Source organism: Pan paniscus, chromosome 2 (genome assembly GCF_029289425.2).
Source record: "Pan paniscus chromosome 2, NHGRI_mPanPan1-v2.0_pri, whole genome shotgun sequence".
Lineage (NCBI taxonomy): Eukaryota > Metazoa > Chordata > Mammalia > Primates > Hominidae > Pan > Pan paniscus.
In genome coordinates this window covers 131,044,881-131,071,948 of record NC_085926.1, presented here as the reverse complement: position 1 = coordinate 131,071,948, position 27,068 = coordinate 131,044,881, and the positions used below count along the sequence as shown (strand labels likewise).

The window sequence follows — 27,068 nt, the reverse complement described above, 5'->3', positions numbered from 1 at the left end:
ATTTACATTGTATTAGGTATTTTAAGTAATCTAAAAGATGATTTAAAATATATGGGAGGATGTGTACAGGTTATATACAAATACTTCATTTTATATAAGGGACTTGGGCATCCACAGATTTTGGTATCTGTGGGGAGTCCTGGAACCAATCCTCCATGGATACCAAGGGACAACTGTACGTGTTGAAATAATATCTTGAATATATTAAGCAACATAAAATATACTGTTAAAATTAATTTCATGTTTCCTTTTATTTTTTAATGTGGCCACTAGAAAATTTAAAATTACATATAAAGCTCATACTTGAGGTTTATATTACATTTTTATTGGACAATGCTAGTCTAGATTCTGGAGGGTCTAGATAAGACCAGCACTTTCTTTTTTTTTTTTTTTCTGGGGGGGGCGGGGACAAAGTCTCACTCTGTTGCCCAGGCTGGAGTGCAGTGGTGCTATCTCAGCTTACTGCAACCTCCGCCTCCCAAGTTCAAATGATTCTCCTGCCTCAGCCTCCCGAGTAGCTGGTACTACAGGCGCCCGCCACCATGCCTGGCTAATTTTTGTATTTTTTTAGTAGAGATGGGGTTTAACCATATTGGTCAGGCTGGTCTCGAACTCCTGACCTCATGATCCGCCCACTTTAGCCTCCCAAAGTGCTGGGATTACAGGTGTGAGCCACCGCACCTGCTCAGAACATCACTTTTTTTAAAAAAAGATTATAGTAGTATATACTTGGGCTTCTTTGTCAAAATCACACTAGGGTTCACCATGTGAAAAGCCCAAGGATAGTCTTTCTTATTAGATTATACTCTCCCAGTAAATTACAATTTGGCATTTGGCTTACAAATTTGCCTCTGATTAGTTAATTGATGTCAGTCAGCCAGCATACGGTCAACTATAAAGTAAAAATGACATTGGTGTTCCAGATCAAAGGAACTGATAGAAGGAAACAGCCCTGAAACAAAACAGTGACTATAATTCAAATATTTGAGACTAAATATCACATCCCTTTAGTCTTCTTTTACATGACCACAAAAAGAAACCACATAAAAAGGAAACAGCAATATATAATCCCAACATATACATTCTGAAGAAGATACTATTTTAAATACCCTCTGAACATGAATCAAATATATGGCAAATGATAAATTTATATATACACTTCATATGCACAAGTAAAACTTTATCCGTTAAAGAAAGGTTTCCTTAAGATTGTGATCTAAAAGAAAACATTTGTTCTAAACCATATTGACTGACTGATAATTAAGCCTGTCATTATCATAGCAGGTACCCTAGGATGTGATACTACCCCCACCCACCCCCCAAATTGTATTCAAATGAGAACAGCATCTATGCTGAGATAAGGGGATAGCTATATCACCTCTTATTTTCGGAGCTGGATAATCAATTAATCAGGGAGGTTAAATAGTACATTCGAGGTTCAACATTTGCTAAAAACCACTTATTTCCACTCAGACCCTCAGCTGTCATTCTGGAAGCTGCCACCAGATGCACAGGGTGCTTGTTAATGCAGCAGTAAAGCCCACATCAGAGGGTCTCTTCAAGGTCCAAGGTTTCATACAATTTGGTCAACTGTGCTTTTTTCCCCTATAAATCAGAACTTGATAAAAACTATAATTCATGAACAGATATTTAATTACTACCTTAAGAGCTAAAATAAAGACATAATCTGACATAATATTTACATAAATACAAAATACCTACCTTCAAATTAAGTATCTCTTCCCACTAAATTGCCCTATTTTAAATCTCCATCTAATTCATTTCAGAGTCTAGCTGGAATTCTCCCTGAGTTAATTTGGGATTGTAAATTCTCCAACAAGTCTCACATCTTCAGAGTAGCATAAGAGCTCCCCATATAATTTTCCTGAGTTAATCTGCTCTTTATTTTCCCCACGTTTAGCTTCTCGTGGCATCTAGGGTCTCATCTGCTCCTGCCTCTGCATAGCTTGCCTCCGCTCTACTGCCCACTCTGGGTTCCCATTCCTAAGCAGAAAGAACCGTAGATGCTGCCGTCTTGCTCTCCCCACTCTGTGGTCTTGTTCCAATCAGGGAAACATTCCTATGGCAACCAACACACACCACCATCTCACTCCCTTTCTCTGAAAGTTCCCTATTTGCCTGGCAGACGTTTGGCAAGGACGCTGAATTACTTTAACTTGCCTAGCAACTACTAGCCTGTTCCAGCCCCTCTAAAAGGGGTTGGCTTTTTGTCGCTTATCTTTTAAAACACACTCAGGGGCTGGCTGGCTGGCTGTGGAAAGGGCAGCTGCCAAGTCAGCCTCACTGGACACTGGCCTGGAACACACACAGCAGTTGGGCAAACTGGAGCCTCTTCTTGCCCCAGGGTGAAAAAATGTCCACAGGCTTGAGGCAATGGCATGAACAGACAGCTCTGAGGGTCTCACCCTGGGCTAACTCCAGCGGAATTTTAATTCTCAGAGAACCTCAAATCTCCTTCACCTTCAGCTATACGAAAAGTAAAATTATCAATAGCTGCCTCCACTCAGAAAACCAGGTTTATCCCATTTTGCCATGTACGGCACACCTTTTGGTTTTTATTTAACAGGCTGGAAACCAGCTGTTTTAACTTACAGATTGTAGTTTCTTCATTTCGGTTATTTTGGTATCAGGAAACAACACGGTCCCAAATGACTGATGCTGCTTTCCATATTTTTTTCCCCTCAGTAAATTCTAAAGAATACTTGAAGTATCTATAATCTAATCTGGGTACCCTAAGATGAAATACTTCTTCTAATAATCCATATAGGTGGAGAAGCTTGAACAATGAATAAACAGTTTATTGAGCTCTTGGCTTGCTCTGCTGATAGGATTCCATGCTTGCCTGGTGCCCTTTCAGAACAGAAGCCAACAGTGGGTGCTTTCTCCTAAAAGCAACCAGTGAGATAATCAAGTCAGGTCCTGGAGAAAAACCAAAGCTACTAGATAGGCATTTCTACTCCTACCTGCAGCCAACTTTCTTCCAAAATGAAAGCAAGGCCACTATTGCAGAAGCAGAGAGTTGCCAATTTAGGCCGACAACAGAAATGAAAGTTGACATGGGTGGACACTATCTTTTATAGACAACATTTCCTGCTGGTAGGGTGCAAAAGACCCACTTTTCTAGCTTTGCAACCTTTGAATTTCTTCTAAAAAGAGGCTTCTTCTTCACTTCCATGGCTCCTCAAGAACAAGGACATTTTTTTATTGCCATTTCCTATTTCAGTGATGACACACAGTGAGTGCTCAGTAAGCATTTGCTGAAATGAACCTCAAATACAGCAGCAACAGAATGTCAAAATAAGATACTATTTTCACTTATTGTATTTACAAACTAAAATTTTTGTCATATTTAGTGTTGACAAGGGAGTGGAGAAACACGACATTCTTCTACACTGTTGATGGAAGTATAAATTAGGGCAGCCATTTTGGAGGACAATTTGCCAATATTTAGTGATGCTAAAAATGGACACCCTCTTTTACCAGTAATTCCCTTGCCTTGAATGTATCCTACAAATATACTTACAAAAATGCAAAAAGATATATACAAAAATATTTATTGCAGTATTGTTTGCAACAAGATAAAACTGGAAAAACGTAAATGTTGATAAACAGAAGGTAAGCTAAATTATGGCAAACCAATGCAATGGAATACAATATAGCCATTAAAAATGAAATGGATTTATACATACTGATGTGAACAGATGTCTAAGGTATATCACTAACATATCCACAACGGAATCCATATATGTATCTGTACATACACATGTAAGCATAGATGTGTGTTACATGTTTATAGGTATTTATGTATACATGTATGTGTGCTTGTATACAAATAGAACATTAGGTCATTTCTGGTAGAATTTGCAGAGACTTAACAGTGGTTACCTTTAAGGAATGATATTTAGGATTGAGACAATAGGAAGGAAAACTTTTATTTCCACCTTATAGCATCTTAAAATGTTGACCAATTTTTTTTTTTTGAGATGGAGTCTCGCTCTGTCGCCCAGGCTGGAGTACAGCGGCGTGATCTCAGCTCACCGCAAGCTCTGCCTCCCAGGTTCAGGCCATTCTCCTGCCTCAGCCTCCCGAGTAGCTGGGACTACAGGCACCTGCAACCACGCCTGGCTAATTTTTTGTATTTTTAGTAGAGACGGGGTTTCACCGTGTTAGCCAGGACGGTCTTGATCTCCTGACCTCGATCCGTCCACCTCAGCCTCCCAAAGTGCTGGGATTACAGGCGTGAGCCACCGTGCCTGGCCAATGTTGACCGATTTTTAAAACAAGGAATATTCAACTCATATTTTAAAAACATGTTAATAATTCATAATTGCCTTTGTATTATTAGATTTTCAAAAAAATATAAAGATAGCAGGTTATTTTTACCATTCAGGTATCTCTGCGTAACTAATACAGGGGTCTTTAAAACCATCCACAGCTCTAGCAGCAAGCAAGAAACTACAGAAATGAAAACAGCAGGTCACATAAATTGTTTATGAAGTTTATACTTTAAATGTGTTAGACATTAGTACCTCAAAAACTTTATTAAAAATTAGAAATCACATTAGGGCTACATAAATCAAGATTAAAAATTGTGCAAATCCAAATACACATTGAATTATACAATAAGCCCAAAAACATATTCCTAATGCTTGAGTCATCTTTTTTTTTGGAGGTAGAGGGAAAAGAGAAGTAACTTCTGCTGCTAAATTAGAAATCATAAGCCCCAGAAGCACTGTACATATACAACAAGAATTAAAAAACTGGATCCAAGAATTCTAACTGATGTTTAATCAAAGAAAAATACAGAAAGCTGCAAATGTGTCTTTTCAGGGGCTGATTTAACCTACAGAGAGGGACAACTGAAGAGAAACTTCTCTTCTTCACTGGCAACTCAATAACAAGAACATGGAAACCATGGTATAACATTTTTTTCAGCTTACAAAGGTTAGAAAGAACACTCCGTTAAAAAAATAGAGCATTGCCTTTCATTTCCACATATCCCCAGCTTCCCAAATATTCCTCCTACTTTTTTCTTACAAACTCGAGAGAAAAAATTTCCCTTGGTACTCATTATAAAACCCCAGAATGCTCTTGACATTGCCATTTTAACTGTCTATTGTTCTCCTAACTCCAGGAAATCTCTGAAAGCCAGACATAATGACTGTTGTGATGGTTTTCAGTAACAAGAAGTGAAGTTTCCTGTCAAAAGAAGTGCTCTCTCCATTTTCATCATATGTAAAACAAGATGCTTCCATGAGCACCTTCATAGACAGATGAGCTTCTTTGAGACCCTGAAAATGTACTACAAAGGATGAAAGAACGAATCAAAATGACAGATAAATGTGTGGGAGTTTTTCCCTTTTAGCTATAGCAAACTGTGATTTATTTCCCAATTAGTACTGATTCTTTTGTCAGAGACTTGGCTTTTTGCTCCAGAGCTGTCAAGAGCATATTCTAGATATTGATTCAACACAGGAGCAAAAAATAAATTAGGAGTTGGTGTTTATTTGGAATGCTCTAGATCCTAGACTAAATGGACTGGCTATGAAACATGTTCTATTATAACACTCCTCCATTAACTGCTTCAGGTCCCCATGATTCCAAATCTCCCATTCAGATTGAGAGGCCCCCATCTTTAGTACAGATCTACTGGCCAGACCAGCAAAAGAAAGGCAGCTTGTTTCTGAGGGAAGAGTCCAAGATCAGGACTCAGAAGTCCTGGGTTCAAGTGCTGTACAGTCCTTAACCTGCAGAGCTGCTGAAAGCAGAGACTCACCTTCATCTGTCTCACTTCTTCTATGTGAGCAAATGGGAAGGGATGTATCAGATCAAATGAGATAACATATGGATACAGTTCACAAATATGGGATGCCAAAAAGGCCTTACCGTTAACAAGAGCAAGAGTTTGCCTTTTTGAAATTGTGTTACACAAATATATCCTTGTGTGACTCAGTTTTCTTACCTGTAAAATGGGAATAATAAAAACACTCATTTCACAGATGCTCTTAGATGCATGCATCCATGCTTTTTATCATTTGCTCTATCTGTGCTATCTATACTAGGCACTCTTCTAAGAGCATATGTCAGCTCTTCTAAGAGTGCCTAGCATAGATAAATAACAAAAATATTAGCTGTTACCTTTGGTACAAAGGTACTTTATTTACTTAGAAGTGTAGATCCATAGTACCGCAGATATTCAAAATGTGACAGAAGTATAACAAAGTGAAAAATTAGACACAAACATAAAGAGAGATGAGCTATGCCCAGAGCATCTGCTTTGTTGTAATAGTGGTCTAGTTAGGCATAAAGCAATAACCATAGGAGGATGGCTGGGAAAGGATTTGAACCAGGCACACAGCAACTCAAAGTACAGTAAGAGGCAAAGACTGTAGAGTGTATCAATCTCACTTTTAAAGGTGAAGGGGCTTGAACGCTAAATGTGAAATGTACAGAGGCACAGACTTCCTCTGACCTCTAGGTCTGGCTGATCCATAGTAGATGTCCCTCAAAATATTTGAAAAATGAGTGAATAGATGGGTTGAACACACTGCTTTCAATACAATCTTCTTGCAGAGTTCCTATTATAATACAGACTGCTTGATATTAAAAGGTGTCTACACAAAAGACAAACGAAAACCCAAAAGATGTGCACTCATGCCTTAATTCATTAAATACTTAGTATTCACTGTATCTCAAGCATGGTACAGAAGTTGTTTTATGAATAAAGTCTAGTTTATGCAATTACAGAAATCTAAAGTTTTTAGAAGAAGAAGTTGGTCTCTATCTTGGGCTGGAATCTAGTCATAGTGGAAATAACTAATTACATTCCTCCCTAGTTGGTTTCTTACAGGCAGCTCTTCTCTAAGTCCAAGCCTTAGTGATGCTATTTATGTCAGGACACTTTAATCTTAACAAACTAAAGGAAAATAGAAAATCTTTTTCAAAAGGATGTAATTGTACCAGATGATATGCAAGAGATTTGGGGGCACGTAATTAATTACAATAATGCCTTACAACAAATTTATACTGATGGAAGGAAGATGTGTGACAATATTGAATTATGGGCAAGTTTTTAAAAATGGAGTTTTATTAGAGTTCAAATTAAATGCTAATAAAACATCACCAAGAAGAAATCCTCCTAGGACTACTTTAATGACTAGAATCACTCATAATCAGTAGATAGTTAGGATGCAAATAGATGCAAGTAAGGCATTTGAAAATGGCCCTTCCTCTCAAGCAGGCTCAATGTTTCCTAGCAAACTTATTTACACTATTCATTTGCTCTGTGGGTCCTTTCTTCATAGATAAAACAAAGTAAACTTCAGACTTACCCTGGAGAAATTATTAAGAACTCTGAATTAATGAGGTAGAAATGAACGTCATTATTGAAGAGAGAATCAGGGTTCTGTCAGATGACTGCAGCCAACTACATCTGGATTTATTTTTAAATGAGTGTTTATACTCCACCATCCAAGTTCTCATGAGAGGCTCTGTCTTTGCATACAAAGCAGGAAAAAAACTGCTGAATGAAGTCAGTGTGCTGAATGGAACCCGAGAGTGGGTGGAGGGGAGTGCCTACTCTTTTTTTCCCTCTTTTTTTTTTTTCAGCTGTTACTTTTTTTTCTCCTCCTATCTGGTATTCTTTGATACACTCTGACAGCTTGTTCAAACTGAGGAGCCTAAGAAGGATCCACCTGACAACCTAGACTCAGGAAAAGCACATGTGAAAATGCCGTTTCCAGCCACTGTACGATCATCGGGCCTCAGAGAATGGTGCTAGTACGTTTCCAAAGTACTTCGGAGGCTGCAAAAAAAAATGTTAACAAACATTACCTCATTTGATACAACCACCTGTGGCATAGGAAAGGCAGGTGTCTTCATTTTACAGGTAAGAGAGGTTAATGATGTGATCAAGTCTGTGCTATTAGAAAAAGCCCAGCATCAAGGCCAACCTTCTTACTATTGGTCTGTGGTGATGTCCCCACACTACATTGCCTAAGTAAATAATCTTACGTCTTTTTACACACCCCCTACGGTAAACTGAAACACCCTGGCATCTGATTCACTTATGTCTGTGGGAAGCCGAGCCCTGGGTAGGAGAACCACCAGTGGTTCAGCCCGCAGCTTCATTGTAATTTCACAAAGGACTTAGTAGCTTCTGGGACAGTGATTTTTCAGGTGTCAAGTGCAGTTTTAAATGCATCTGCTTCTCCACTGGGCAAAAACACAATCTGGTAACAATATCCAAGGCAAATCACCTGTACTAAATTTTTATTTCTCAGTAAATTTGAGATGTTCACTGGGGGCAGGTGTGGCTAGGCTTGTAAGGATAAATGAGAGACAACTGAAGAGTATTTTGCAAACACAAAACTTAAGACAAATGCTTAAACTACCTCCAAAACTTTGGATGTTATCTTTCCCTTCTTCTTGGAAAGAATAATTCCATAAGTAATGCATTAACATGAAGGAGATTATTTTTTCAATGAACACATGGCAAAAATCTGATAAGACTATTAATATCAGTTTAGGTTTGGGGAAATCTCAGGACTGGAAACTCTTAAGATGATTTTAAGACTATTACCATTGAGTAGTTTCCACACCTGGATGGGCATAAAAATCCCAAAGGAGGGCCCCAGAAACCAGACAACCTACAGTAAGTACTCTGCCAGTCCCCAGAAGTCAGAGAACCTAGCGTAAGTACTTTACCAACTCCTAGAAATCAGAGAACCTAGAGTTAGTACTCTACCAACTCCCCAAAACCAGACAACCTAATAGAATGAGTACTCAGAAGCCATGCTATTCCTCCCCGAAAAAGGCCTCATAATAGATTCTAAAGAAGGACAGTTTTAAAACAGCTCCCCCACTCTCTGGACACCTACAGAATTTTGTGGATTGGAGAGTTGCAAATCTTACACAGGTGCTGATTACTCCAAAAAGCAACTGGAACTGTTCAAGAGAAACAGCAGCCAGCAATGGGGGCTTCACAGACATTTTGAGCATAGTGACTGACACCTCTGATTTTTTTTCCAAACCCGGTGCACCCAATCAAACCCCAAAAATCTTCATTTAACATTTATTGTGTGCAAGACATTGGTGGCTCCTGTCTTCTTACTTTGTATTTAGAGTAAAACATGACAACTTTGCCACAAGCAAACAAACAGAGACACACACCTCACACCTTAGCAGAAGTGAACCTGTTGAGAAGGCTATCATGAGGAAGAACCTGCCAGGTCAGCAGTGATTACCATGGCAACAACAGTCAATGGCACTCTAATTTTCAGCTCCTAATGCAATGATCTGAGGTTTGAGTCTCCCTTGGGAGGTTTCTGTTGGCTTTTATAAGAAGCCTAGATAGACTTGTTGTCTTCCATTGGGCAGTTCTGGCAGAAAGGAATGTACTCTTTATTAAGGGTTGTTCACAGTCCAGATACAAAACAGAGAATAAAGATTCTGAACTGTATTACTCGCTGATTGACTTGCTTTTGAGCAGTCATCAGAAACTGTTCAGCTCTAGCCTATTAAAAGCCACTAGATCACTCACATGGGATGGTTTCCTGGTACATTAGATCAAGTTTCAACCTCACTTGTTCCATTGAGGACTAATATTTGTTTGATGCTGTATATTCTATTTTTAGAGTAAACTATCAGCCTATGAAATGGTCTGAATACACTAAAACGATTTCAGCATACCAAGTCAAAATGTGTACTGTTTGAATTAAATGCAGATAAATCAGGCCGGGTGCGGCAGCTCATACCTGTAATCCCAGCACTTTGGAAGGCCGAGGTGGGTGGATCACCTGAGGTTGGGAGTTGGAGACCAGCCTGGCCAACACGGTGAAACCCCATCTCTACTAAAAATACAAAAATTAGCCAGGTGTGGTAGTGCACGCCTGTAGTCTCAGCTACTCAGGAGGCTGGGGCAGGAGAATCGCTTGAACCCAGGAGGTTGCAGTGAGCAGAGATCGCGCCATTGCGCTCCAGCCTGGGTGACAAGAGCTAGACTCTGTCTCAAAAAATAAATAAATAAATGCAGATAAATCAAAATACAGATATACTTTCCTTTGAATGCACTGGTACACTGGTATTTCATATAGTTGACAACAAGAGTGCTTAGCAAAGTAAGTTTTGAATTATGCTGAACCCAAGTCAATTTATAACTTGACTGGATTTGATGATCTGATATTTGCCTTGAGGGGAGAGTGTCTTCGAGTTGGAAGGCATCTTAGAGATAACTCAGTCCATCTTCATAGCCAGGGTACAAAAAAAGCATATGTAATATGCCTCCCCCATTTTATTCATTTATTTACGTAAATAAAATACAAGAAGTCTTCAAAAAGTTCATGAAAAATGAATATTAAGAAAAAACTATACATGGATTTCAAATTTTTTTTGCACCAAAATAAACTCATACTAAGTTGTTATAACATATCTAAACAGGATCTAGTTTAAGGCACTAAGAAGTATAAGACATCAGTTTGCAAAGTGCCCCTATCCAAGCAAAAAGAATTCTGCTAAAATTGAAGAGCAAACATCAAATTTACTGTGATTCTTGGGTGGAAGAATGCTGAAATTACTGATGCATCACAAAATGTTTACAAAGACAATGCCCCAGAGAAATGAGCAATTTACAAATGGATAACTCATTTTAAGAAGAGATGAGATGATGTTGAAGATGAAGCCCATAGAGGCAGACCATCCATTTACATTTCTCTCATTACTAAAGACTTGGAGTATCTTTTCCAATACTTGATGGCCTGTGAAGTTTCCTCCTATGTAAACTGCCTGTTCAAATCCTTTGCTCAAGTTTTCTACTAATAACATGTATTGCTTTAAAAATAACTCCCCACCCCCACTGGAATCAGTTGAGTAAGACAGGCAACAAGAAAAACTCACACATGAGAACAGATGGCAATGATTCTATCCTTTGAAAATGGCAGTGACTCTACAGTCAAAAGTGAATTTGAGACCTGTGCAATAACAGGGACAGCAACAGCTAATGATGTTATGTGAAATACCTGATACAGTGCCTGCATATAGCAGATATTCATTAAACACCACCTCCTCCCCCTATCTTCTAAGATTATCACAACAAATCTGTAAGAAAGAAAAAACATGTATTATTTTTATTTCTCTTTAATGCATAACAAAACTGCTTAGAGGCATGGCCTTTCTTGCCTGATCAGTGAGAGAGGCATGGCTAACTCAAGTGCTACTGGTTCCTCCCTTTATTTCTACTAGCAGTGTAAGCTTGGAAGTAGATAACCTGGTTTTGCATTCCAGCTTCTCAACTTATTAGCTGACTGGCTTTATGACAGGAGTCACCTCTTTGAACCTCAGTTTCCTCTCCTCAAATGGGGTAAATAATGATGGCATTTTCCTCTTGGGGTTAAGGATTAAATAGTTCCATGTAATCCATGAAGAATGATGCCAGGCACCTAGTAAGTGCTCAGTGAGTTTTAGCTGCTGCTATTAATATTATTATTAGTCAGCTTATCCTTGGTGTGTGGGAATTGTGCTAAATGACACTGTAAACAGTCTTTCATGAATGTCTTCCAGTTGTGTGGTTTTTAGAATTCATTTTGAAAAGTTAAAGATTATACAACAGCATATGAACACTTAATATATCTTAAATATTGGATTTAATTCTAAGCACTTTTCATAATCCATTTTTTCTCAATTTGGCTTAAGAAAAGTCTTGAAAGATAAATATTCAAGATTTTAATTATCAAGACTATCATTTGTTCTGGGTCCCAAGGCAGTTCTCAGGGTCTTGTTTGTTGATTTCAGGATGTGGCTGCATGTACTGGACATTTCTCAGCAGATCCTGCATACAGAATGATTGATTCTGGGGCTTTCTGGATGTTCTACTCTTTTTAGGTCCACTTTCGGAAAAAAAGGGAAGCTACTACTTTTCTGGGGTGTTTTTCCCAATGTATTCCTTGCATCTCGAGTAACACATCTGAGGAATTCACTGACTAGATAAAACAAAACTGTTGGAAAATGGGCCTCCATACAAAGTAGGCTAGCACTTTTGTTTTCTTTGTACAAGGATTATTCTTATTCATATTTCTATCCATGGAAGAGAGGATACTGACCAAAGAAATAAAGCCAACTGGTGGTAACCGTGGCCTGAATACAAGCAACCCTCATTTTTTTCAGCTTTAAAAAATAAAATAAAATGAAGGCAGGAGGCAGGGAATCAAATCAAGCAAGTGTGACAAATGCTGGCATAAAGGAGAGCAGCAACAACAACAGGAGGGCTGCCTGGAATCTTAAATAAGTGGTCAAAACTCACCAAATTACAAAAATCAATACTATGGTACTAAAAGAACAGTTGGGAATTCTAGCGTTTATGTTATTGTTTAGTTACATTATGACTCGCCAGCATCTCCTGGCTAGTCATTGTTGCTTCTGCAGGCCTCACCTCATTGTAAGATGAGGTGTGGGATAAAATATACTCTCCTCATTTCCTACTTGCCATAGATTCTAGGGTTTTATAGTTGATACCTAAATCTAGAATTAAAACAAAATTTCCTACATGCTTACATTGATGCTATCATACTTAACATGAGTGGTGTAATTTATTACTTTACATCATCCCAGCAGTTCTGTTAGTGGTGGCTCATCTAATAGTGGCTCATCTCTTTGCAACCTGAATGCACACATAAGACTCCAGCTGCCCCTCTAATTGGAAGACAAGGATTTCACTTGTTGTAAACAGCCAGGTGCTCCCTCCAAGGACATCATTTTGATTATGCTTTTTCTAGACATGGCTTCCCTGCAAATGTAGGCTCAAAGATGTAGAGCTACTTCTTTCTTCATGTGAAAGTAGTAGCTTCCCTTTTTTTCCCAAAGTGGACCTAAAAAGAGTAGAACATCCAGAATGCCCCAGAATCAATCATTCTGTATGCAGGATCTGCTGAGAAATGTCCAGTACATGCAGCCACATCCTGAAAATCAACAAACAAGACCCTGGGAACTGCCTTGGGACCCAGAACCAATGATTATATATATATACTTCGTCAAACAATACAGAGCCAGTTCAACAGCTGCCACCTCAGTCAAGGAAAATCATCAGTGAGAAAACGAATAACATCCAGTCATCGGTGACTCAGCCTCTATTTGGCTCATCTCAAGGGTAGGGGTGGGTTGGGGTGAGGACATGTCATCTTGACAAGGCCATTTTGATACATGGGATATTTTTGATTTGGCCTAAAATTATTACTTGTCTTGTGGGGCTGGAAGGAGGACTTTACATGTTTATGTTTCTTAATATTATTTAACATTTTATAAGATATATGATATAAACATGCATAAAAGAGTCATTCTCATATGGCTCATCGCTCATAGATGACCATCAGTATTTAAAAAATGAGAAGGTGGGTGGAGGGTTCCACTCATCCTCTGAGGATTGACTTGTCAATTCTTCTATAATGCTTATTTTGAAAACATGAATTTGTTTCAACACAACTGATATATTAGGGAACACTTTAAGTATAACACAAATGTTGGGTTTATGCATTATTTCATCCACGAGAAACACTAGGTGACTGCAGAAAACCACACCCAACTGAACCAAAGCAGGTGCACATGCCTCTAACACCTATCGGATACCTAAGTCACTGAGTGTTATGAGCCACCCATCCATTCACATTGCTGTTTACAACCTTCCTTCCAGTGTCAGGAAAACCCTCCTTCCACCACTTCATAATAACTCACAAGCAGCAACCTTTCCAATGTCTACTTCCACAAGCAAACTTAGTGGCTTTTTTTTCAAGGAAAAATGCCATACTTCTTGAAGTCTTTCTTACGTGTTCTTTAACCATTTAACCATATTAACAGTGTTACCATTTTTATTAGGTTTCTTTTTGTTTTAATGTTTAATGACAAAGTTTTTAAATGTGTGCCACTAAGCCCATTTTAACCATAAATCCTGTGGGTTTTGTTGCACAATTTTGCATAGCATGGTGATTCTCAGAACACTTATGTCACTTTATAGCAGAACTGACTATATCTTTCTGCAACTTCAATTCTCTGATTTCTCCCTTAAAGCAGCACTAGCCAAATTAACTTACTCTCAATTGATAAACACATTTGACTGCTTAATTATAGAACCCATTCTGCTTCCCATTGGAATATCTAGGTGCTGGATAACTCTAATTTTTATAGGCCCCTAAGTACATTAATATTGTCTGACCAATCACCATGTGTGAATAGGGTTGAGGGAAGATAAAAGAATGCTTGATTCATGTGATGATCCTTATTCTCAGTTCTAGACGACACAGAATTTCTTTTAGTATTCTTTATACATGTTATTAAACATCAGAAAGTTTCTTTATAATAATAGAAGTTGGCATAACTGAGACCCCCTTGGAAGCTAACCGTTGTCACAGGTTTTTAACAAATATCTTCATTATGTTTTGCTGACAGTAAAAATTGTACTCACAAAACATGAGTGAAGGGAAAAGTAAAAAAGCCACCTAACTAGGAAGAAGATTGGGGAATGGAGTAAGGGTCACTGATACATTTTGCCATATTATTTGATAATTTAAAAACAAAAACAGGCAATTTTATATCTTCCCAGAGTCATTTTGTTCCTGGAGGGGTATCTATGACCATCATTTTTAACTTCTTATTACCATTCTCCTGCAATCCAGCTCCTTGCCTCATTACAGCCTTCAGCAAGAGATGCCAGAATTTCTTCCTTTTTTGTTTCCCCCGCAATGGAAAAAGAACTGTTTTCTTTAGGAAAGAAAAAAAAAAAACTGTCTTGCTCTTAATGTGGATAAAGCATATAAACTCTCACTGCAGAACATACTTTAAAAGCCCTCAGGGTTTGTTCTTGTTTTCCAACAGATGAAAGTGTCAATACAGACCTGCCACCTCTCTCCCCACAGAACTAAGTGATGCCCTGATCTCCTTTATAGAAAGTTACTGGGTGGAAGCAGGGTAAGCAAAGCCAGTTTCAACTCCATTTACTGATGACAGTCAAGGGCATAGCTGGAACCTAGTACAAGTCTTTAGCTACCAAAGAGACATTTTCTTAGACTGTAAGGTATGAAGAACAAGCCACCTTGTGGGTGGATAAATAATGTGTTTGTGTATGTGTTGACTACAGTTGGGGGTCTACATGTATTCTTTGCCCTGTTTCTAACTGCTTCAGGGCAGCTTACAAAGATGCATATTATATAGTATGATAAAATGCATGCAAAATATTAAAAATGAAGCAATGTATTGTGCATATATATTAATATATATGAATACACACACATCTGAGGACTTCACTGACTTGATAAAACTGTTGGAAAATGGGCCTCCATACAGATATATATATATCTATATTAAAGTCATAATTCACACTCTAATTAAAGAGACTCATGATGAGAAGAAAGGGTGAAGAAAATCTTCAGTTCAAAAGGAACCCAAGAGAAAGAGAAGCTTAGGTGAAGGAAAATCATCACTGAAGCCAGAGTCCTGGGTTCAAATATCAACTCTGCCATTTACTTCCTGGGCAAGTAATTTAAACTCTGAGTTTCAATTCCTCATAGATAAAAATGAGAATCCTCCCCACCTAAGACTGTTTTTTCAAGATTAATGTTCCTAAGGCAATAGGAGACATAAATTCTGCCCTAAATCTCTGGCTTTTACACTACATTCAAAAATTCAGACTAGATGGCTACCATAGTTCAGACACAATCTTGGTTGTCTGGGCACTATGGAACTGAAAGACAGGATATGAGCACACATCTATGGCCCCCATACCCAAGGGGCAGTAGGTCAGAGACAAGCTGGGTCAACAGAGTCAAAGGATTGAGAAATCTCAGAAGGACTATGGCCTGACTTCAAATCTTTCCATGTTGAGAAGCCCCTTAGGACAATGGCTGTCAAAAGTGGTCCCTGGACCAGCAGCATTAGCATCACCTGGGAACTTGGTAGAAATGCAAAATATTTGCCCCTACTGCACACTTACTGAATCAGAAATTCTGGGAGTGAGGACACAACAAATGGACTTTAACAAAGCCTATAGGAGATTCTGATGCTCACATAATTTTAAGAACCACAGCCTTAGGAGACAGTCTCGCTTCAGTGGGTTCAGGAGTTTGTTTCAAATCAGAGTTTAGAAAATGTCTGATTTAGTTCAAGAAATCTCAGTATCCCTCTGGCCCTGTGATATAACACAGATCAGCAATGGATTCACAATACTCTCTGGCTATGTGACAACAAGATGCAGGTCACCCAGCAACTCGACACTTCCTCAGACCACTACAGGTCAAAGTCAATTCCTGATCCAACTAGAAATGTCACGAACATGCCTTTCAGATGGAATTGGAGGATTCCCGGACAGAAAGCAATGGAGGATGTAATCCTCTTAGAATGAAAGGAGTGTAGAAAATAACCTACTGGTGTAAACATGGTCCACAGTGGGAGGACTGATGTGGAGCTACCTGACGCACATAGCCAGCACCAACTTTTTATTTCTGTCTGTTCAGTGTTGGAAGCTGTGGCTGAATGCTCAAACAAGACAAGCTGCTGTACCTGGTGACCTTCTCTTCCTCCCCCTCCCCCACACTCAAATCAACTCCAGAAGCAACAGAGTTTAAGTTTATGTAGCTCTCTCAGAGAACATATAGGCTCCTTGATTTTCCTCCTTTTTACTTGTCTGCTTGTTCATCTGATTGCATTTTCACTGATCCTCTGAGGGAAGAGAAAAAAATAGGCAAAACAGGCTTGGTGAAGAAGAGATGCAATTACAGTGGAAGCTAAAATAGAGGATTTCTGATTAACTGGTGGATTTCAGCTATCCTGTAAGGGTTCCAGAAGGGGGCCCTGTCTGTACTTACCAATCCTAAAAAGAAAATCTGTCATAGCTACAAATCACAATTCCTAAGTACCGTATTATATACTAATGTTGCACCAAAACTAAGGTCACACTGATTATTAGGCAGGAGGCTGCACCCCCTGCATAACGTTAAGAATATGCTACAAATCATAATTGACTAAAACTGCAGCTATTAAACAATATAAAACACACTGAACAATATGGCACAGATTTGCTTACTTACGCACTGTCAACGCATGCAATGACAGCCTTTCTCATGTTTTCCATACCTTTATGAGTCTTAGAAATTAAATATTTCTTACAATTACAAAGGAACACTCATCTTACACAAAAACCTTGGAAAACTAATGAATGGGTATTTGTGTCTAATAACAGTGCATAAAGTTTCCAAGGAATATCTCTGGTTGTAACGTTTGCCCTATTCTCTTTAGAAACAGAGTTAGCTTATCACTCTGAACTCTCCCCAGAGATACATAGTACCTCAATTTTTTTTTTCTTTTTGTGGAGAACGGGGTCTCACTATGTTGACCAAGCTGGTCTCAAACTCCTGAGCTCAAGCTATCCTCCCACTTCTGTCTCCCTGAGTGCTGGGATTACAGGCGTGAGCCACCATGCCTGGCAGTACCTCAAATTTGATGAAGATAGTTCATAAAAGGAATCACAAGTTATAGAGTATTGTAATTAGAATGAACCTTCGAAAGTGTCTATTGCAACCCTTCCTCATTTTATGGGCAAGAAAGCTGTGTGACCCAGGGGAATTCAGTGACTTTCCCAAAATAACACGGCTAGTTAGGAGCACAGTGAGAACCAGCACTTTCACCTCTGGACTCTCCAACCTACTATTCTTTCCACCGTATCATTCTACCAATGAACTCCAAGCAAAGCAAAACAGGCATGACAGTCTCTGAGGTCACCTGCAAGGCCAAGTGTACCCATGATATAGAAAGGTCATCTTCACGAACAACTTTTTTTTTATTATTATTATACTTTAAGTTGTAGGGTACATGTGCACAATGTGCAGGTTTGTTACATATGTATACATGTGCCATGTTGGTGTGCTGCACCCATTAACTCGTCATTTAGCATTAGGTATATCTCCTAATGCTATCCCTCCCCCCACCCTCACCCCACAACAGTCCCCAGAGGGTGATGTTCCCCTTCCTGTGTCCATGTGTTCTCATTGTTCAATTCCCACCTATGAGTGAGAACATGCGGTGTTTGGTTTTTTGTCCTTGCAATAGTTTGCTGAGAATGATGGTTTCCAGTTTCATCCATGTCCCTACAAAGGACACGAACACCAAAAGCAATGGCAACAAAAGCCAAAATTGATAAATGGGATCTAATTAAACTAAAGAGCTTCTGCACAGCAAAAGAAACTACCATCAGAGTGAACAGGCAACCTACAAAATGGGAGAAAATTTTCACAACCTACTCATCTGACAAAGGGCTAATATCCAGAATCTACAGTGAACTCAAATAAATTTACAAGAAAAAAACAAACAACCCCATCAAAAAGTGGGCGAACTATATGAACAGACACTTCTCAAAAGAAGACATTTATGCAGCCAAAAAACACATGAAAAAATGCTCATCATCACTGGCCATCAGAGAAATGCAAATCAAAGCCACAATGAGATACCATCTCACACCAGTTAGAATGGCAATCATTAAAAAGTCAGGAAAAAACAGGTGCTGGAGAGGATGTGGAGAAATAGGAACGAACAACTTTTTTTTTTAAGATGAAGTGTCACTCTGTCGCTCAGGCTGGAGTACAGCGGTGTGATCTTGGCTTATTGCAACCTCCGCCTCCCGAGTTCAAGTGATTCTCCTGCCTCAGCCTCCTGAGTAGCTGGGATTACAGGCACGCACCATCACGCTCGGCTAACTTTTGTATTTTTAGTAGAGATGGGTTTCACCATGTTGGCCAGGCTGATCTTGAACTCCTGACCTCAAGTGATCCACCCATCTTGGCCTCCCAAAGTGCTGGGATTACAGGCGTGAGCCACCGCGCCCAGCTATAAACAACATTTTTATAGGAGATCTGTCAGTCCTTACAAGGTTTAAGCAAAATCCAAAGATGTGGAGCCACTTTAGACTACCTCCTCAAAACTTGGATTTAGGAAATCTACTTAAAAGGAAAGTATTCATTACACCCAGATCAGTCTTCCAAAAAGGTTGTGGCTTAGAGGCTATAGCGAGCGGTTCAGTGACCAGGATCAGGTAAAGGCCTCCCAAGACCTAAAGGTCTCAGAGACTCAGGATGTGTCACCCAATTTCTCCTGGGTAACCTGGTGAATCATGAGCAATCCCTTTTTTGGCAGCTGAATTAACATCAAGGTCTTGCTGGCAATTAAATCCCCTTTGTAATCTGACTCCACTAGAAGGCTAGAGAACAGAGGCTCAAGATCAGAATTTTTCCACTACACACTTTTCCCTGCTATGTCTGTGTTTGGCTGAAATGTAATCATTTTTTATACACACACACACACACACACACACACACACACACACACACACACACACACACCACATACACTTCATCCTGGTGGTAACCCACAGATTTGCCTCGGCATACTCTTGGAATAAGCTATTTTATCTTTCATGGGCTCTAATCTTCTATGAATGCTACAAGTAGAAAAATCTCCACTAATTAGAAAAAGATTAAAAATGAAACACAATTCCTAGGATTGCAAAAGAAGGCAGATACATATTTTAAGATTTTCAGACCAAAAAAGATGAAGCAGGAAGTATTTGGGGGGTATTTAATTTCTTAGTGACTCCTCTCCAGGCCCAAACGACATAGAATTCAGTTAATTTGTAAATACTCTATATGCAAGAGACTCTCCAATAGCCTATTTTTCCAAATATTCTACTGTTCAAAACCCTCCAGTGGCTCCCTCATGCCATCAGAATAAAAAATATGGTTTTTAGTCTGGCAGGCAAGTTTTTTACAATCTGTTCAATGTTATTTAAATAAAATTACTCTTTTAAACCCCATGCTGTATTAACTATCTATTACCGTGAAACAAATTAGCCCAGAACACAATGGCTTAAAACAACAATAAACATCTATTATTTCACATAGTTTCTGCGGGTTAGGATTCTGAGTGCAGCTTAACTGGGGTGGTTCTAGCTCAGAGGCTCCCATGAAGGTACAGTCATGTTGTTGCCTCGGACTGTAATCATTTGAAGACTTGACTGAAACTGGAATATCTGCTTTCATGATGGATCTTGCATAGTCCTGCCACATGGACCTCTCCAAGAAGATGCTTAAATGTCCTCACAACATGGTGGCTATTTTCCCTTGGAATGACAGATCCAATAAAGCAAGCTGCAAGCTGCCATATCTGTTATAACCTAGCCTCAGACATAACCCACACATCATTATTTCTACATCTTATTGGTTATGCAGGCCATTCCCATTCAGTTTGGGAGGAAACTACACAAAAGTGTGAGTACCAGTAGCTGGGGATCATGGTTGGCCACCCTGGAGGCTAGCTCTACATGATACACTAGCCCACCTCACTGTCTTCACTCATGCAGTTCTCTCTGCATGGTTTTGATTTAGAGTTGGTGAAGCTGGGTTCAATCTCAGTCAGTCAATGACTGGAATCTGATTTTGAGCCAAGTCTCTCAGGCTTAGCTCCCACATCTGTAACACAAACAGTATAATCCCTGCCACAAAAAGGAACTGTGAGTTCTAAGTGAAATCCAGTATAGAAAGTACATTGTAGACTACAAATATGTAACATTATTTCTCAAAACCCACCCACTCTTTAAGCCAAAAAAAAAAAAAAAAAAACCTTTAACCTCTCAATTGGAAGTCCCAGCCTCCTCTTATAGGCTCTGACAACACTGCAAATTCCCCACAGTCTTCCCATATTCTGCACTTATTATAAGTATGTATTTAAATGACATTCACCCCTATTAGGTTATAAATTCCGTGAGGGCAGGATCTCCCACAGCACTGTCAACAGAATAATCAATAAACATTTGATTAACCGAACTGTCGTGCCTTTAGAAGGACCTTTACCCTTTAGCCACCACCCTAAGAGACCGGGAGACCTCTTTGTACCCACTGCCCATGGGGTACACAGGCTATAACAGAGAAAAATATTGGTTTTATTTCTAGATATCCAAAGCATCTTCAGGCTTGCTGTAGAGAAAATAGTTTGACACTTTTAAAAGTATTCAGGTTCAAAAACTGAAGTTCTAGCAGAAGCAATAGTTTTCAAGGAATATATGCCAAGCCAGTTTATCCCTCTACTTGTGGACGAGAGAAAGTCGTGGAAGTTTGGGGGTAAGAGTGTGTCAGGCAGAATTCTAAAGAAACACACACATGTGCACGCACACACATACCCCCAAGGTTTCCTGTTGCTTGGTTATTCAATCAACTGCTAACCCAGGTACTGCAGTGAAGGAACTTTGCAGAAAGAATTAAGATTACTAATGAGCTGACTTTAAGACAGGGAAATTATGAGGGTAGGCCTAATGTAATCACCTGAGTCCTTAAAAGCAGAAGAGGAAGGCCAGAAGAGTTACTGAGAGAGATGCATTGGAAGAGGAAGGCAAAAAAGACGAGGCAGAAGGGAAGGTTAGAGAGATTCAAACCATGAGAAGGACTCAACCCACCATTGCTAGCTTGGCAGAAGGGAATGTTAGAGAGATTCAAACCATGAGAAGGACTCAACCCACCATTGCTAGCTTTGCAGATGGAGGAAGAGAGCCATGGACCAAGGAACATGGACAGCCTCTAGAAACTGAGAATGACCTGCCACTGACAGCCAGCTAACAGATCTCAGTCCCACAATGGCAAGAAACTGCCAACCACCTCGTGAGCTCGGAAGTGGGCCTTGGTTTTGACCCTGTGCCACCTGACACAGAGATGTCAGCAGAGTCCAGCTGGACTTCTGACCTAGAGAACTGTGAGATAATAAACTTGTGCTATTTTGTGCTGCAAAATGTGTGGTAATTTGTTATGGAAGCAATAGAAAACTAACACAAAGACTAACAGTTAGATGCCTCTTGTGGGCTTCTAAGAAGGAAGCAGTACTCTTCTTTCCCAATCCACACTAAGTCAAGCCCAGGTGGATAGGGGATGAATCCTTAGGTAACAAACACCAGGTAAGTTCAGGCAGATGCCTGTGCCTGGGAAATCCAGGAAAGTAGCAGCTCTGAGAAAAGCTCAGCACCCAGCAGGGGCCAGAGAGATGGAGGAGCTATGGCTGCACAGTGTGGGCAAGGAAATGAATGGAGGCCGTCTTACAGGTTCTTGGCTCTCCTGTGAGGTGCTAGAGAACACTGAGAGTTTTCCCCAAAATGTCAGTGATTAGGCAGGGGAACCAGGCTTCAGGGAACCAAAGGGATCTGTAGGACCCTGATGGATCCCAGGAGACAGAAGAGAAATGAAAACTTCCAGCTGTGCACACAGCAGGGCCAAAGACCAACAGGAGCCCTACATCTGAACAGAAGCATATGGATATCAGAAAAACACCTGCTCCCCAGGACCTCACCCTTTGGGAGAAAGCAAAAGGAAAGAATCCAAAATCAACTGAGAATTTACTCAAACTAGAGATTAAGAAAAAAAGCCTGAAAGTCACTGAATTTATCATAAATTGGCAAGATTTATGATTTCTGCCATCAGTGGAAATGGAAATTCAAGAGGTGAGAAACATTCAGCTACAGACAAATAAAGCTCTATTTTGCATATCCAAGTCTGTGACTGTGAATTATAACTGCCAGAGATAGCTAACATTTATTGAGCAGTTATTATCTGCCAGGAGCTGTATTTTACATGTATCCTATAATTTGCTATGCTTAATAACCCCCTAAGTTTTGCATTATTATTATCATCCCATTTTATAGGTAGAGAAATCAAGGCTAAGAGAAGTTAAGAAAATATCCCAGATATGTTACAGTTGTTAAATGGTAGATTCCAGAATCAAACATCTACCCAGTAGTACTTTCTCCTTGAATTCTTTGCAAGGAGTGTGTGACAGAAATGATATTATTTATAGAACATCTTATGAATCCTTCTTTGATTATATTATTTATAGGATCACTTTTATGAACTCTTTGGTTTCACAATAGCAACAGCAACTGCTAGAATATATTGAAGGCATACTGCATGCCAAGCAGTTCTAAGTGGTTTCATGCATCATCCCAAAGTCATGACTTTCTCCATTTTATAGACGAGAAAAGTGAGGACCTGACTTGCCTAAGAGGCAGGGCCTACATCTGACCTCCAGTCTTCACGCTCATAACCATGGGGCTACACAACCTCCCTACTCTGAGCCACCCTTAGGAATTAGAAATCAAGGAATGTTGCACTGGTTACTGAAGGCCCAGAAAGCGGATTCTGACAGAAACATGGAGGGGTGTTTATGGAAGAACACTGCCACACCAACAACTATGCTCACTATAGTTGTCCCTGAGGTGATCTAACATTTTTTTTTAACTTCTATTTTAACTAAAGGGGTACAAGTGCAGGTTATATAGGTAAACTTGTGTCATGGGGGGTTGTTGTACAGATTATTTCATCACCCAGGTATTAAGCCTAGTATTCATTAGTTACTTTCTTGATCCTCTCCCTCCTCCCACCCTCCACCCTCTGAAAGGTCCCAGTGTGTGCTGTTTCCCTCTATGTGTCCATGTGTTCTCATCATTTAGCTCTCACTTGTAAGTGAGAACATGCGGTATTTGGTTTTCTGTTCTTGCATTAGTTTGCTAAGGATAATGGCATCCAGCTCATTCCATGTCCCTGCAAAAGACATGGTCTCATTCTTTTTTATGGCTGCATAGTATTCCATGGTGTATATGTACACACTTTCTTTATCCAGTCCGCCACTGATGGGCATTTCAGCTGATTCCATGTGTTTGCTATTGTGAATAGTGCTGCAATGAACATAGGTGTGCATGCGTCTTTATAAGAGAATAATTTATATTCCTTTGGGTATATACCTGATAATGGAATTGCTGAGTCGAACAGTATTTCTGTCTTTAGGTATAAGGAATTGCCACACTGTCTTCCACAATCGCTGAACTAATTTACACTCACCAACAGTGTTTAAGTGTTCCTTTTTCTCCACAACCTTGCCAGCATCTGTTATTTTTTGACTTTTTAGTAATAGCCATTCTGACTGGTATGAGATGGTATCTCATTGGGGGTTTGAATGGAAGTTTTCTAACGATCAGTGATGTTGAGCTTTTTTTCACATGCCCTCTCATTTCTTTGACTTTTAAGGGCTACCATCAATTGAATAACAGCTATTGAGAAAGTGAACACACTTATTGTAAGTCCTATTCTAATTTCAGGGACACTGAATGTGTCCTAGAATGAGGATATGTGATACGTATATTTTCAGCTTATACCACTTGCTAAAGAAATTCATTTTCATTTATCCAATATTTTCTAAGAGACAAGACTGTGTCAGAAGCTAGGGAGTCAGAGGTAAAGGACAAGGCCCCTCGTCTCACTGGACTCACATTCTATTCTAGGGAGACTTTAAGCAAATAAATTACAATAGGCACTTACACAGAGAAAAGCATGTGGTGGTACATGAGCACACAGGAGGAGCAGCTAGCTGGAAGGGGAGGGGCTATGAAAGAGAAAACTTCCTGCAGTAACTTAGGATGCTGGAGTTCAGTTTGCAAGGATCTCAGAGTAAGCAGCAGGCTGAAGATAAAGAAGGGAGAGACCACGACATATTTAGGGTACTATAAACACAACAGAAACTTCTTTCACTGGCCTCCACTGAACCAACTCCTAAATTAATAAATATTCTCCACTCCTTCTGAAAGATGCGCTCACCAGTACCCGTACCAAGTCAAGTGTTCTCAGCCTGAAAGCATCTCTACAGTATGCTGGGAGGATTTATGCTTTCCCAGTTGAGGGGCATGTGTGCCAAAGGTTATTTATGTTGGTTCTCAATATGTTTGTGCGAGTTGTGCTTGGCATTACAATCGCATAACTTAATCATATTATAGAAACCAATGGAATATGAATGTGAATCAAAAGACTTAGTACTTCTATAAAGCTAGAGAGAATAGCCTCAAAAATACTAGGTCCCAAAAAATTACTGTCAAATTAGGAGTGAGGCAGCCATACAAGACTGGAAAATAAATCATAACAACCTGGAAGAATTCTGCCCTTGTATTCACTCTGTTTAAAAGAATCCCAAACTGGAACTTGTAAGTGACATATTATGGGTGTGGTTACACAAGAAAAATGACATGGGATTCCAATGAGTAGATTTCAATGGTGGAACCACATTCAAAGGAAAGGTCTTGTTCCTACATCAAAGGATTGGTGAACAATGTCCAACTATATGTTTTAAGTTAAAATAAACATTTTAAGAGATGTATGTAAAATAAACATTTTAAGACACTAATCTCTCATTATTTTAGCCAATATTTTTAAATTTAAAAATCATGCCTCAGATTAGACGGCTTCTACTATACTTTAACAGGAATGAAGCCCAGACTGTAGGCGGGCAATTATTTCCAGATGAAGGTTGGGGAGGTCAGGACTGCTCAAATCCCCAAAAGTTCTACATACATGCTAGGATATGTGGTTTGATGTAAAGGCTACAGAGGAGCCACTGATGTGATGAATTCCTATGTAAGAAGGATCACATTGGAAATATGGAAAGTGCTTGGAGAGAGTCAAGGCTAGAGGCTGTTGATGTAAACCAGTGAAGAAATGTTAAGGCTTTAACCAAGGCAGGGGTGATGAAGGGAACATCATTTGTAGAGTAAAACGCCTGATATACACAGCACTGGGCAAGCTGGTAAGACAATGAAATATGTTTCAAAAATCCTTAAAACTATCAGGAGCTTTCACCCAAAAAAATCCAGTTTTAGGCACTGTCCATAATAAAATAACTAGAAATTTTCACATACATTTTTACATACAAGGCTCTTTTCATTGCTCCATTATGTACAGAAGCAAAAACTTGGAGATAACCTTAAATAATCAAAAATAGGACACAGAAAATTATGGTTCATCTAAATGATGGATATTTCACATGTGTATGTGACAATGAGGAAATGTTCTTAATGTAGGTATAAAAATACAATTTCAATTCTAAAAATCAGTTATTATACACACAACTAGAAATAAATATCTAGATATATAAACACACAAAGCTTGATTCACAATGATTACAGTTATGATTATTGTAACAATTATCTCTACGATGTAGGGTTACAGGTTATTTTCTTTACTGTGCTTAACAATATTTTCTACAATTAACATTACTTCTATAATCAGAAAAAATTTTTACAAAAAAATTGCTTCCAGGTTTCAGACTTCATGGAATGGATGGATGGTGGAATCAAAGTCCTCATGCTTATTTCAAGTTGTAAAGAATACTCTTTTGGAGGTATTGAACAAATCCTTAACTCTTCACCATCTTTTGAATCTTTATTTTATTTATGAGACAGGGTCTTGCTCTGTCACCCAGGCTGGTGTTCAGTGGCATGATGATGGCTCACTTCAGTCTCAACCTTCTGGGCTCACGTGATACTCCCACCTCAGCCTCCCAAGTAGCTGTTAACTACAGGAGTGCACTGCTATGCCCAGCTAATTTTTAGAAATATTTTTTGTAGAGACAGCGTTTCACCATATTGCCAGAGCTGGTCTCAAATTCATGGGCTCAAGCAATCTGCCCACCTCAGCCTCCCAAAATGCTGGGATTATAGGCATGACCCATGATATGGTTTGACTGTGTCCCCACCCAAATCTCAACTATAATTGTATCTCCCAGAATTCCCATGTGTTGTGGGTGGAACCCATGAATCATGGGGGCCAATCTTTCCCCTGCTATTTTGATGATAGTGAATAAGTCTCACAAGATCTGATGGGTTTATCAGAGGTTTCCCCTTTTGCTTCCTCATTTTTCTCTCGCTGCTGCCATGTGAGAAGTGCCTTTCACCTCCCACCATGATTCTGAGGTCTTCTCAGCCATGTGAAACTGTAAATCCAATTAAACGTCTCTTTGTTCCCAGTTTTGGGTATGTCTTTATCAGCAGCGTTAAAATGAACTAATACCGTAAATTAGTACCAGGAGTAGGTGTTGCTGAAAAGATACCCGAAAATGTGGAAGCGACTTTGGAACTGGGTAACAGGCAGAGGCTGGAACACTTTGGAGGGCTCAGAAGAAGACAGAAAAATGTGAGAAAGTTTGGAGCCTCCTAGAGACTTGTT

General features: G+C 39.4%; 1 protein-coding gene across 9 annotated transcripts in view; it reads right to left on the bottom strand.

Annotated features, from left to right (window-relative positions):
- Window positions 1–27,068, bottom strand: part of TMEM108 (transmembrane protein 108) — a 362,678-nt gene that overhangs the window by 274,111 nt on the left and 61,499 nt on the right. Inside the window, exon 1 of one of the 9 annotated variants that reach the window (XM_034957410.3) lies at window positions 1,723–2,071. The exons of 7 other annotated variants lie outside the window; for them this stretch is intronic. The gene's annotated coding sequence lies outside the window, so the exon portion shown is untranslated. Of the gene's footprint in view, window positions 1–1,722; window positions 2,072–27,068 lie in introns of those variants that run through there. One more of the 9 variants, XM_057301913.2, reaches the window with a different exon arrangement.